This window comes from Arachis hypogaea, chromosome 15 (assembly GCF_003086295.3).
Source record: "Arachis hypogaea cultivar Tifrunner chromosome 15, arahy.Tifrunner.gnm2.J5K5, whole genome shotgun sequence".
NCBI lineage: Eukaryota > Viridiplantae > Streptophyta > Magnoliopsida > Fabales > Fabaceae > Arachis > Arachis hypogaea.
In genome coordinates, this window is record NC_092050.1 from 86,673,347 (window position 1) to 86,686,722 (window position 13,376).

At 39.0% G+C, this 13,376-nt stretch overlaps 2 non-coding genes across 2 annotated transcripts; one reads left to right on the top strand and one right to left on the bottom strand.

Moving 5' to 3' along the window:
• Positions 1–6,839: 6,839 nt before the first annotated feature.
• Positions 6,840–6,946, bottom strand: LOC112752921 (small nucleolar RNA R71). Its single transcript, XR_003177330.1, has one exon. It is a non-coding gene; the product is annotated as a small nucleolar RNA R71 (small nucleolar RNA).
• A 6,046-nt stretch (positions 6,947–12,992) lies between these two features.
• Positions 12,993–13,096, top strand: LOC112752405 (small nucleolar RNA R71). The gene has a single exon (XR_003176844.1). It is a non-coding gene; the product is annotated as a small nucleolar RNA R71 (small nucleolar RNA).
• Positions 13,097–13,376: the final 280 nt, after the last annotated feature.

Consider the following 13,376-nt stretch of genomic DNA (forward strand, 5'->3'; position numbering starts at 1 on the left):
TGCAGAAGCTTCACCCTAATTCAGACTGGATGCGCACTAAACTTGGTGTTTAGCCTAGAGGAAGATTGGTAGCCGCTCAAACCGGTGTTGATCATATACAGCCTGCTATAGAAGAAATCATTCACAATTAGATTAGACAATAAGAAAGTATTGATCTAGAAGAACAAAGAACCTCTGAATCCTTAACCATCTTCTTATCATTGAATTCACAATTATTAAGTAACGTTATCTTTATTTTACTTTTATGCGCTTACACAACCAAACAACTTTTCTATTCGCCTGACTAAGATTTACAAGATAACCACTGTTTGATCCAAGCCGACAATCCTCGTGAGATCGACCCTGACTCACCTTAGGTATTACTTGGACGACCCAGTACACTTGCTGGTTCATTTGTGTGAAGTTAAATTCTTTGCACCACCTAGCATCCTCAAATCTCCGCCGAACCATACCTATAACCAAAGGGGGTACCACCGTCAGCCCACTCTCTAAAAAAGAATGAACATAAAATTCTACACTAAAATCTACCAAGCACCTAAAAACAACCCAAAGAACAGTGGTACCCCCTATTGTTCCTACTACTACCACATAGAAATCACCTAACACATGGGAAAAAACAAAAGCAATACAATGTACGAAAGACCAAGATAAATACAAGCACCTACTTGTTTGCAGAAAATGAAGGGAAATGACATATAAGCACGAAGCAGGAGAAATGTAACCCCAGTAATCACCTAAAAGTGTAGCAAAGAGCATTTTTGAACAAAGAAAAGTGAGAGACGGTAGAGAAAATGAAGGAGATAGAGGGGAGTAGTTACAAGTGAAAGGAAATATAGAATGAAGAAAACAAAAGGAAGCAGTTACAAGCAAAAAAGAAATAGAAACCACCCAACATTTCGATTGGAAATATGGAGGGACAAAGGAAAAAAGAGAAAAATCCAAACCTCTCTCCTCCCATTAAGTGTCATTATGACACCTTGGAAGCCACAACCGACGGAACCTACAATCAAGAAATGCAACGAACAAGGTACAGGACGTCTAGGCATTCTGAACACCCACAGATTCCTGACCTTGGCCAAAAGCACGGGGTAGGACTACATCTTCCCACACAAGGTCCATGACCTCCGAAGCCACGAAAAACTAAACTGAATCAACGGTGAGATTAAGCATGTATGGCCTCTCGCTCCGGGGGCAACTGTTCGGTACACGGTCATTGGGTCCCCAAAATGGCTTAGTAACGACCTAGTTTCCCAATACGAGGCCCTCTCTGCGGCCCAAACTATCCAAGAGATCACAATTCCCTAACTAACATTCAAATTCGAATATCTCCCTTATCTTAGTCAACAAGATAAGTGATGAGTGAAAATTTGCACCGGTTTGGATTTTTCCACTAAAGATAACTTCCGTTGCAAGTATAAACTAAACCGGCAATCAATTCTCACAATCAAATTTAAATTCTAAAGATGTCACAATACAAAACAAATATTATAAACCGAGAGTATTTAACTCCCGGGTCGTCTTCCCTAGGAGTTGCAATTAAGTGTCATATTATTGGTTATGGGAGGAAATGGGGGTTGAATGACAAGATATGCAAGAAAAGCAAGGAATAAAACAAGAATGCAAGGAATTAAATGAAACAAGCATGAAATTAAATGAAAGCAAGCAAAGACAATGAAAATGGAAATTAAGTACTAAAAAGAGCTCTTGGTGAGAATTTAGGAATTAAGGATTCCTATCCTAGTTATGGACCACAAACATGGCAATTGCTTGGAATTAATCCCAATTAGTCAATCCTACTTGAGAATTAGTCAAAAGGGCATAATTGATTCCAATCCCTAAGTACTAAGTCAACACTAGTGGGTCACTTAGAGTCAAGGGAAACCGAACCAATTAACAATCCTCACACAATGTGGAATGGACATCCACAACTCAATTCCACCCAAACACCCAATTTCTCAACCAAGAGTGTGAAAACTAAACATGTAAGAAATAAAAGTTAAAGCGATAAAAGTCAAAGCAATTAAATGCAAGGAAAGGAAACTTCAAATGCAAGAAAACCTCTTGGCAAGTAATTGAGAACTAAGGCTACCTATCCTAGACATTAACCAAAAACACATGATGATTATGAAGAGTTAGTCCTACGTAGTCAACCCTACATCGAGGATAAGTCAAATAAGCATAGTTAATTCCAATCCCTAAGTCCTGAGTCAACACTATGGGGTCACTTAGAGTCAAAGGAGACCAAATCAACTAACTACTCTAATATATCAAACAAGAATGGACATAAATAACTCAAGGAGCACCAAAGTCATCAATTTCAAGCCAAGAGTGAAGAAAAACTATGTAAAAACTAAGCCAAGCATTTCATCAAACACTTGGTGTGCATGAAAATAAAATAATATTAAATTGCATTAAAAATAAAATCTAACTACCAAATGCAAGAAAATCATAACAACAACTAAAGAAAGCAATAAATGAACATAAAATATAAATTGCATTAATTAAAATTGAAATTTACAAAAGTATCCATAAACATAAAAATTACAAAAGAAAGGAAATAACAAGAGAAATAAAGAAGATAAAGACAAGAAAGCATGAAAACATAAAGGAAACTACATTAAGACAAGAATTAAAGACTGAAATTAAAGAGAAATTAACTAGACCTAACATAATTCTAGAGAGAGGGGGGAGCTTCTCTCTCTAAAAAACTAAGAGAAAAGCATAGAAGAGCTAAACCTAATTGCCCCCTTGCTTCCACTTGAATTGGGGTTGAAATAGCTTCAGAAATGAGCTGGATTGGGTTTTGGAGGACCAGAATTCGCCCCCAGCGATTTGCATTAATGAGCTCACGTGACTCAGGTCACGCGTACGAGTCGCCTGGTAAAATTCACTTCCACGCGTACGCGTGGGTCATGCGTACGCGTCGCCGAGCTCGCACTTGTGCGCGCGCACGCCTTGCTTGGGTGCATGCACGGATGCTAAATCTTCCAAACTCTATTTCTTCATGGCTTCTTCTCTTTTGCATGCTCTTTTTCTCACTTCTTCAACCCATACTTGCCTTGGAAATCTGAAATCACTTAGCAAACACATCAAGGCATCATATGGAATTAAAGTGGATAAAGTTTAGCAATTATAAGGCCTAAAAAGTATGTTTTCACTTTCAAGCACAATTTAGGAAGAAATCATGAAACTATGCTATTTCATTGAATAAGTGTAGGAAAAGTTGATGAAATCCACCCAAATAGAGCAAATAATTACCATGAAATGTGGATTCATCACATGCCCACACTTAAACAATAGCATATCCTCATGCTATACTCAAGAAGGAAACAAGGGGTATTATATTTATTCAAAGCAAGTAAACTACCTACATGCAATCTATCTACATAAATGCAACTACTCAGTTAAAATAAATCAACTCCAAGAATACATATATGAACATAAGGCTAAAGCAATCTAAATCAAGTCAAATCCATAATTGATTAGAGTTATTGAAAAAGCATTAACAACTTGCAAGATTAAGCAATAATGATAAGTGGAAGCATGTAATTGAGTGTTTGAACCCTCACCGGATGTGTATTCGCTCTAATCACTCAAGTGTATAGGGTCAATTGATGCCAGGGAATTTTGGCCAGTTTCACTTACCTTTTCTTTATTGTTTTAGGGTAGTTTCATGCATTTTCTTAGTTAATAAGCAAGTTTTGGGTAGATAATCACTTACATCTTGATTCAAGCAAACATTGTGAATTTCATGTGATTTTATGAGAATTATGCATGAATTGAATGACAAATTGGATAATGCATGTCTCATAACTTGGATTAGAGCGTTGATGCACTTTATTTGCTTGATTTCAGGACAAAGGAAGCAAGGAAGAGCCACATTAGCAGCCACGTTAATCTACTTAACGTGACCACTAACGTGGAATGGGAATAAACTTGCAACGTTAATGAGAAAAGTGATTTCCAATAATGCCTTCGAAACCATCATGGCCCACGTTAATTGCCACGTTAACTATATTAACGTGGTAGTTAATGTGGTAGTTAACGTGGAGAGAAAGGGAGCTCCAGCGTTAGTGGTAAAAGTGAACACCACTAACGCTCCAAATTGGCAATTAGCCACGTTAAGGGTCACATTGAGTTAACGTGAACTCTAACATGGAAAGGGAAGACAATGCCAACATTAGTGACACTCATCTTTGTCACTAACGTTGGACAAAGCCCAATTGGCCACGTTAAGAGTCACGTTAACTACATTAACGTGAACTCTAACGTGGGAGGAGCAAGGAATCGCCAACGTTAGTCACACTCACCTTTGTCACTAACATTGGACTAAGCCACTATGAGCCACGTTAAGAGTTACGTTAACTACATTAATGTGAACTCTAACGTGGGAGGAAAGAAATGATGAGCCAACGTTAGTGACAATCACCTTTGTCACTAACGTTGGAGATGGCAATCACCACCACGTTAGTGGCCACGTTAAGACAATTAACGTGAGGCACTAACGTGAGAAGGGGCGTTTGGAGCATTAGTGACAAAGGTAAGTGTCACTAACGCTCTCGAGGCTAAGGCATGCCCACGTTAAGAGCCACGTTAGTTATACTAACGTGGACTCTAATGTGAGAAAAGGGGGGCTAAGAGCAACGTTATTGGCAAAGGTAAACGCCAATAACGCTTGCGATGGACCAAGAGGCAACGTTAGTGGTCATGTTAGTGCCACTAACGTTGAAGTTAACGTGAACTATCTTGGGCTAGGAACGTTAATGGAAAAGGTGATTGTCACTAACATTCTCGAACCCACATTTTCACTTAACGTTAACGCCACTAACGTCCTAGCTAAAGTCCATGCCTACTTCACACTTTCTCTGCAAGTAAAGCTGAGCCCACTGAAGATTCCAAACTGCTTCAACTCAAGATCCAAAGGCCCATATCTAAGACTTGAAGAGCCAACTAGAAGATCAGAAGAGTAGTATATATAGGAGTAGTTTTAAACTAGAAAAGAGCTTTTGGATTGGGAGAACCACTCTCTGTAAAATTTTACTTTCTCTGCAACTTCTAGTTTTATTTTCAGAATGTATTTTCCATCTTTGCTTTCCATTCCCAGAGCTATGAACAACTAAACCCCTTTCATTGGGTTAGGGAGCTCTATTGTAATTTGATGGATCAATAATAGTTTTCATTATTCTTCTTCTTTCTTTTCTCTTGATTTTACTAGAAAGCTTTCAATCTTCATCCAATTGGGTAGTTGTCTTGGAAAAGAAGCTATTCATACTTGTATCTCTTCGGAACCTTGGAAGAGGAATGAAGAGATCATGCTAGAAATGCTTTCTCATGTTGGACCAAATTGGTGTTTGGATGGATATAGTGACATATAATCCTACCAATATTTCGATTTGGGAATACATGTCGTATAATCAGTGACCACACTTCATCTCTTCTCATGAGCAATTAGACCAAGGAATTGGCTATTGATCAAGATTTGAGAGATTGAATTACCAAGGAATTGGAATTCAATCACTTAAGATTGCCAAGGAGATCAATGAATGTGTTGATTGAGGAAGAGATGAAAATGAACTTGATCCGGAGAATGCAACATCTCCTGAGCCCAATGAATTCCCCATTTCTAATCTTACCCATTCTCTTTATTTTCTGCCATTTACTTTTATGCTGAATTCCCCATTTCCCATTTAAGATTCTGCAATTTATTTTCTGTCATTTATATTCAGTTCTTTATTTCCAGCATTTACAATTTCTGCTATTTACTTTCCCGCCATTTAATTTTCTGCAACTCTCAAATCAACTTCTGCTTAGCTCAACTAGAACATTCCTCCGATTAAAGTTGCTTGACCAATCAATCCCTGTGGGATTCAACCTCACTCTATTGTGAGTTTTTACTTGACGACAATTCAGTATACTTGCCGAGGGAAATTTGTTGTGAGACAAGTTTCCGTGCATCAAGTTTATGGTGCCGTTGCCGGGGATTGATTTTGTATCAACAATGATTAAATTAGTGGATAACTAGATTGAGCATTTTTCTTTTGTTTGATTTAATTTCTGTTTGAGTGATTTACTTTCGGTTTTAGTTATTTTCTTCCCTTTACCCCTACCCGTTTGTGGTGTTCTCTTCTTTGTTGTAATTCAGTTCACTAACCCACTGACTGTTTGATATATTGCATCACTCACACTAATAGCATTTCTGACAAGAATACTTCCTGAATTTATCTCTTTCTTGCTTGTGCTTTGTTGGTTGTATGACAGGTAGAAGAAGCGGGGCTTCAACTTCCTTTGATTCTGAACCTAAGAGAACCTTCCTTAGACTAAAGAGGGAAGCAAGAGGAAAGAGAGTCGTTAGTGCTGAGGAAGAAGAGGAGTATTTTGAACCAAACATTGATGAGAATATGGAGAACCATCATGAAGAAGAGGCTCACAACCATGGCAGAGAAGGACCAGTGCATCATGCTGGACAAGAAAGAAGAGTTCTAGGCTCTTATATCAATCCAAACCCAGGAAACTGTGGAAGTAGCATCCAAAAGCCAACCATGAATGCCAATAACTTTGAACTAAAGCCACAGCTCATCACCCTTGTTCAGAACAACTGTTCATTCGGAGGAAGTGTCCAAGAAGATCCCAATCAACATCTCACCACATTCCTGAGGATATGTGATACTATGAAGTCTAATGGTGTTCATCCTGACACCTACAGACTGCTTCTGTTTCCCTTCTCACTCAAGGACAAAGCATCTAAATGGCTAGAATCCTTCCTGAAGGAGAGTTTAACAACCTGGAAAGATGTGGTGAACAAATTCTTGGCGAGATTCTATCCTCCTCAAAGGATCAACAGGTTGAGAGGTGAGGTACAAACTTTCAGGCAACAAGACGGTGAAACTCTCTATGAAGCATGGGAGAGGTTCAAAGACTTAACAAGAAGGTGCCCGCCAGATATGTTCAATGAATGGGTGTAGTTACACATTTTGTATGAAGGTCTTTTGATGTGCATAAACTAGTTATGCTACGATTTAGGAAATTGCACGATCGGCAAAATTCCTTCCGGCAAGTGCACCGGTTATCGTCAAGTAAAAACTCACAATAGAGTGAGGTCGAATCCCACAAGGATTGGTTGAGTGAGCAATTCGGATTAGAAGTATGTTCTAGTTGAGCGGAATCAAGATTTAGATGAGAATTGCGGAATGTAAAATTGGCGGGAAACGTAAATGACAAGAAATTGAAATGGCGGAATCTTAAATTGCATGAATTAAAGAGCAGAAGCTAAATTGCTGAAATTAAAAGGGAATGGGGGTGATTGCATGAATTGAGTTGCAGAATGTAAAGAGAAAGTGGAAATCAGAAATGGGGAATTCATTGGGTTATAGGAGATATTGAGATCTCCGAATCAAAACATGTTTATCTCTTTCTCAACCAATGCGTTCATTGAATTTTGCTTGGCAATCTTATATGATTGGATCCCAATCCCTTGGCTCACCAATTCTCTCTAAAAACAAACAAATTTCCAATCCCTTGGCTTAAATGTTCATAAGAAGAGATGATGCTCGATCACTGATTATACCACACAGTTTCATGAACCACAATTTGGTAGGATTACATGTCACAATATCCATCCAAACCCCAATCCAATTCACTGTGAGAAAGCTTCTCTAGCATGAATCCTCCATTCCTTTCCCAAGGTTCCGAAGGATTCTAATTATGGGTAGTTTCTTTCCCAAGACAACTACCCAATGGAATTAGATCGAGAAGCTTTCTAACAAAATTCAAGAGAAAAGATTGAAGAAGAAGATAAACTATTATTGATTCATTGAATTACAATAGAGCTCCCTAACCCAATGAAAGGGGGTTTAGTGAGTCATAGCTCTGAATTCAATTACAAAGGTATGAAAACTAGCAAAAAATGAAAAGGTAAAAGTTCCTCCTAACTTAAATTCTATCCTATTTATACACTTTCTATATTGAGCTTCTGTTGTGTTTCTTGGGCTTTGAGGCCTCTCCCTGCTTTCCTTTTGCTTTGGGTTTATGATCCATAATCTTGATGAGGCTGCTGATCCAAATTCTGTAACATTCATTGAGCCAACTTAGTGATAATCAAGTAATGACACATGACTCAACAAATTGAAATTCCAGACTCATCAATCCTTCAGGCCCAATCCCATAAACCATGATATTCAATTGGGTTTCATACCAGAGTAAGTTTAAGTTAATGTTTGTGTTCAAAAGCTAACTTAAACTGCAATATTTTTGGCCCAGAAACCTTTTCCAAGAGTGGCGTTTAAGTTGCAATTTAAGCTTAAACTGCAGCTTAAACGCCAGACACTTCCAGTGATGCCTTTTGTGGAAGCACGTTTAAGCTTCAGTTTAAGGTTAAACTGAAGCTTAAACGTGGAAATGGAAGAAGGCAGCCCTGGAGGGTAACGTAGTCGAACACGTTTAAGCTTCAGTTTAAGGTTAAACTGAAGCTTAAACGTGGAGATAGGAAAGGCAGCCCTGGAGGTCGAACACGTTTAAGCTCCAGTTTAAGGTTAAACTGGAGCTTAAACGTGGGAATAGAGAAAGGCAGCCCTGGAGGTCGAACACGTTTAAGCTCCAGTTTAAGGTTAAACTGGAGCTTAAACGTAGAAATGGAGAAAGCAACCCTGGAGGAGAAAACTTGGTCGAACACGTTTAAGCTCCCTGGTGCTTTTCTTACTTCTGGCGTTTAACCTCCAGTTTAAGGTTAAACTGGAGGTTAAACGTGGAAATGCTTCCTGAGTGGAATTCTCATTCTGGCGTTTAACCTCCAGTTTAAGGTTAAACTGGAGGTTAAACTTCAGTTTCAGCATTTCTTAGCCTTCATGATTCTGGCGTTTAAGCTCCAGTTTAGGCTTAAACTGGAACTTAAACGCCATTTCCAGCATTATATGGCTTGGTAGTTTAAGTTCCAGTTTAAGCTTAAACTAGAACTTAAACTCCACATGTGATATTCAAGCTTCCTTTATTGATTTTGTTGCTTCCTTGCCTAGCCTCTTCTTCCCTGAAATCATCCAAACAATTGCATCAAAGTCTTGCAAAATTTCATGAGAAATCTTCCATTCATAGCATTCAAGTAATATAACTAAAACTCATGGAATTTGCATCAAAATCATACTGTTTGGATGGTTCATTGCTTTGTTATTCATTTAACCATTCTTGGTTACTTTAAGCTCAAGAAAATGCATAAAACAACTAAAACTAACAGAAAAATGCTAGTGAAACTAGCCTAAGATGCCTTGGCATCACAACACCAAACTTAATACTTGCTTGTCCCTAAGCAAGTCCTGAGTTATTTGAGAAGAAAGTATGAAACAGAAAGCAATTACATTGGCTATATTAGCAAGCATTTGAAGTTCATCAGAAGGGTTTTATGCAGAAAGTTGCAGCATCACTTTTTCATTCTTATCAGGTAAGATTACCACTTTTTCATTGCATCCATCAAACACTGCTAGGGCCTCTTGTTATTCTTATGTCCTTGGCACTTTTCTCTTCTTTGTTTTTCTTTTCTTTTTCTTAGAGCTCCTTTGCTCCTTGTTTGCTTAGTGTCATGTGTTGCACAAGCCTTTGGCATTTTCTTTTTCTTATCAGTGCACTACACATATCCACTCCAGGCATTTTAGTTCACATTTCTTCTTGAGACATTGGTGCCCAGCACCTCTTTGTGTGACTAAATGTTTTGTATTTAGGTTGCTCTTGATAATGGACTTTTGGTTGATAATCCCGGGTTAGTTAACCCAAGTTACCAAGTGTTGAAACACTCCTCAGAACCTATTCATCCAAGCATATCCTTAATACATAAACACCACAGGCATTTGTCTCAGAAGTTCAAACCATTGGTGCCTAGCTTATTTTCTCAATTTTTTGCTTTTTGGTTGTCCTTTTTCAGTGGCTTTTTCTTCTTCTTTTTCTTTCTTTTTCATGGCCAAAGACATTTATTCATTAAGATCCATAGACAGTTTTCAATTTCTACACAAAAAATGATAATTCTACACTCTATTTCCAGTGATCTGACTAAACAATCAAGCATGCATACCACCACTTAATTCTACTTGATTTGTCACTAATTGAGCCAAGTTACTTTTGTTCAAACTTTTCTTTTATTTTTGGAAACAGAACAAGCATGGTAAGCATTTGTTTAAGAAGGTGAAGTTATATCCAAACATCTAGGCATTCACTTTATTCAAAGCAATCAACAGACAAACATACTAGTAACTTCACATTCCAGAAAGATTCAACAATTACAGTTTAAACCAGAACAAGCATGCTTTTGTTTGCCCTTTTTAAAGAATTGTCAAGGAACAACACCACCTTGTGAAATTTCTTGTTTTCTCTTTGTTGCCAGGAAACAATTTGATTTCTCCTTCTTCTCCTAGTTGTTGCTTCATGTTCTTTCTAAGATCCTTGTTTCCCTTCCTGCAAAGAGTGATGAAGTTGCTTGCTTCTCAAGCACTTGAGTGGTTAGTTCAACTATGTATGGGCAAGTGTCTGAGTCTTAAGTTGGTGTGTGAACACCAAACTTAGTCTCCTACTTACTTCTCTGTTCTTTGAATCCGTGAGTTCTCCTTGGAATGAAGTTGCTGCTAAGGATTTTAAGCATTTCTGTGATTGCTTAGAATGGTTGTTCCTTTCATATAATTCAAAGGTTGTTGTGTTCAGTTGATCTTTATGGTGGAACACCAAACTTAGAGTCACACATTCCCCTTTGAATTATTGATCCACGAATTCATTGTTTGGTGTGAAACACCAAACTTAATTCTTTGCAATGCACAGAAACTACTTCACCTTTTTATTGAAACAAATAAAAGAAACAGCAAGGGAGTATTACCTCAGGTTGGGTTGCCTCCCAACAAGCGCTTCTTTAACGTCACTAGCTTGACGGTTGCCCCTTGTTAGGGTGGATTGTAGTGCTTGATGTCTTCTCCTCTCACTATGAAAACGTCCCCATTTGATTCCTTCATGACTTCTAAATGTTCCATAGAAAGAACTTTCCTGATTGTGAACACTTGAGGGAGCTGGGAAGGAATGGTTTTGAGGCCAGGTGGGATTGGCAGATAATGACTTGATATCACTTTATCTCCCGGAGAAAAACCTTCAGTGGGAATTTTCTTGTTTCTCCACCCTCTTGGCAATTTCCCTACCATTCTTCCCTTTCTCTTGAGGATTTCTTCATTGACCCTTATGCCAGGAGGATCCTTCTAATCTGTTTCCATTGATTCTTGTGGCTTTAACTCTTGCAACTTTTGTTTGCCTTCCAAGGACTGTTTTAGAGTTTCAGCTGCTGGATTACTTTCCTCCAAACACAGATGGCTACTATCATCCTTAGGCTTTTCAGGTTCTGGTTCAGGCTCAGATGCAGGTTTGAAAACTTTGAAAATGAGCTGTTCATCATGTATTCTCAGAATTAGCTCTCCTTGTTCTACATCTATTAGCGCTCTAGTAGTGGCTAGGAAAGGCCTGCCCAGAATGATAGGGTGTAAGTAGCTTTCCTCCATGTCCAAAATGACAAAGTCTGTGGGGAAGTAATAATCTCCCACTTTCACCAGCACATTTTCAACTACCCCTTCAGCTTGCTTCTGAGTTTTGTCAGCCAGTTGTATGATTACATCAGTGGATCTCACCTCATTCAGTTGTAGCCTCTTCATAAGAGTTAGAGGCATCACATTTATGCTAGCTCCTAGATCACAGAATCCTCTGTCAATTTTTGTTTCCCCTATGATGCAGGGGATATGAAAACTTCCTGGGTCTGTTTTCTTAGAGACTGTGTCCTTCTTGATGAGGGCACTGCATTCTTTGTTCATTGTTACCGTTTGTCCTCCCTTCAAAACTCTTTTCTTGCTCAACAATTCCTTTAAATACTTGATATGTGTAGGCATTTGCTGGAGAATCTCAAGAAAGGGAATATTGATGTGGAGAGACTTAAATGTCTCTAAAAACCTTGAATAGGTTTTCCCTTTTTCACCTCCTCCTAACCTCTGAGGAAATGGTGCTTTTGGTTGGTATGTTTCCATCGTGCCTTTTTGCAATTCCTTGGCTTGCTCAGTTTCACTTTCCTGCTTAGCTTCCTCCACACCTTCCTTCAAGATTTCTGGCTCCTGTTCTGAGGGTCCAATTCCTTCTTCTTCTGAGACTTCCTTCAATATGGTGATGGCCTTGCATTCTTCCCATCTTACTCTCTTTTGTTCCCCTTTAGGATTCTTTTCTGTGTCACTAGGGAACACTGCGGTTGATTTGGGGGCCTGTTGAGATAGCTCTCCTACTTGAGACTCCATCCTCTTGAGTTTTTCACCATGGTTTCTTAAGGTAGATCTCACATCATCCCTGAAGCTTTTCAACTCAATTATGTCCTGACCCATGTGTGCCAGCATTCCTTTTATCCTGTTTAATTGATCTTGAAATTGTTGGTTCGGGTTAGGTTGGGTAGGTTGATTATTTTGGCTATGATATGGTGGTTGAGAGTAAGTGTTTTGTGTGGCTTGGTATGATCTTTGGTTGGAGTTTTGGTATGTGGACTTGTTATGTTGGTTTTGCTGGTTTCCCCACCCAAAGTTTGGGTGGTTTTTCCATCCTGGGTTGTAAGTGTTGGAATGTGGATCATATGGTTGCCTTTGTTGGTTTCCCACATAGTTGGCCTCTTCCCAATCACCACCTTCAATGCTTACTTCCTCTTGATCTTGTGTGTGTATTGCAGCCACTTGCTTTGTTTCTAATTGCCTGGTAAGCTCTGCTAGTTGCTTGGCAAACACCTTGTTTTGGGCTAAAATTGTATCAACATGGTTCAGCTCCATGACTCCCTTAGTGTTGTGTCTCTCTGATGCATAGTAGTACTCATTCTCAGCCCTGTCTCAATCACTTCAATGGCTTCTTCCACAGTCTTTTTCCTGTTCAATGAACCTCCTAATGAATGGTCTACAGCCTTCCTTGATTCATAAGAGAGTCCATCATAGAAAATATGCAATTGCACCCAGTCATGGAACATGTCTGGTGGGCATTTCCTTGTCAAATCCTTGAATCTCTCCCATGCCTCGTAGAGAGTTTCACCATCTTGTTGTCTAAAAGTCTGAACCTCAGATCGAAGCCTATTGACCTTTTGTGGGGGGTAGAAACGTGCCAGAAACTTGCTTTCCACCTCGTCCCATGTTGTTAGGCTTCCCCTTGGGAATGATTCCAGCCACTTAGCTGCCTTGTCCCTAAGTAAAAATGGGAACAAAAGCAGTTTATAGGCATCTTCCTGGACTCCATTGGACTTCACAGTGTCGCAAATTCTCAGGAATTTTGTGAGATGTTGGTTTGGGTCTTCATTAGCACTCCCACCAAATGAACAATGATTCTCCACAAGTGATATTAGCTGTGGTTTGAGC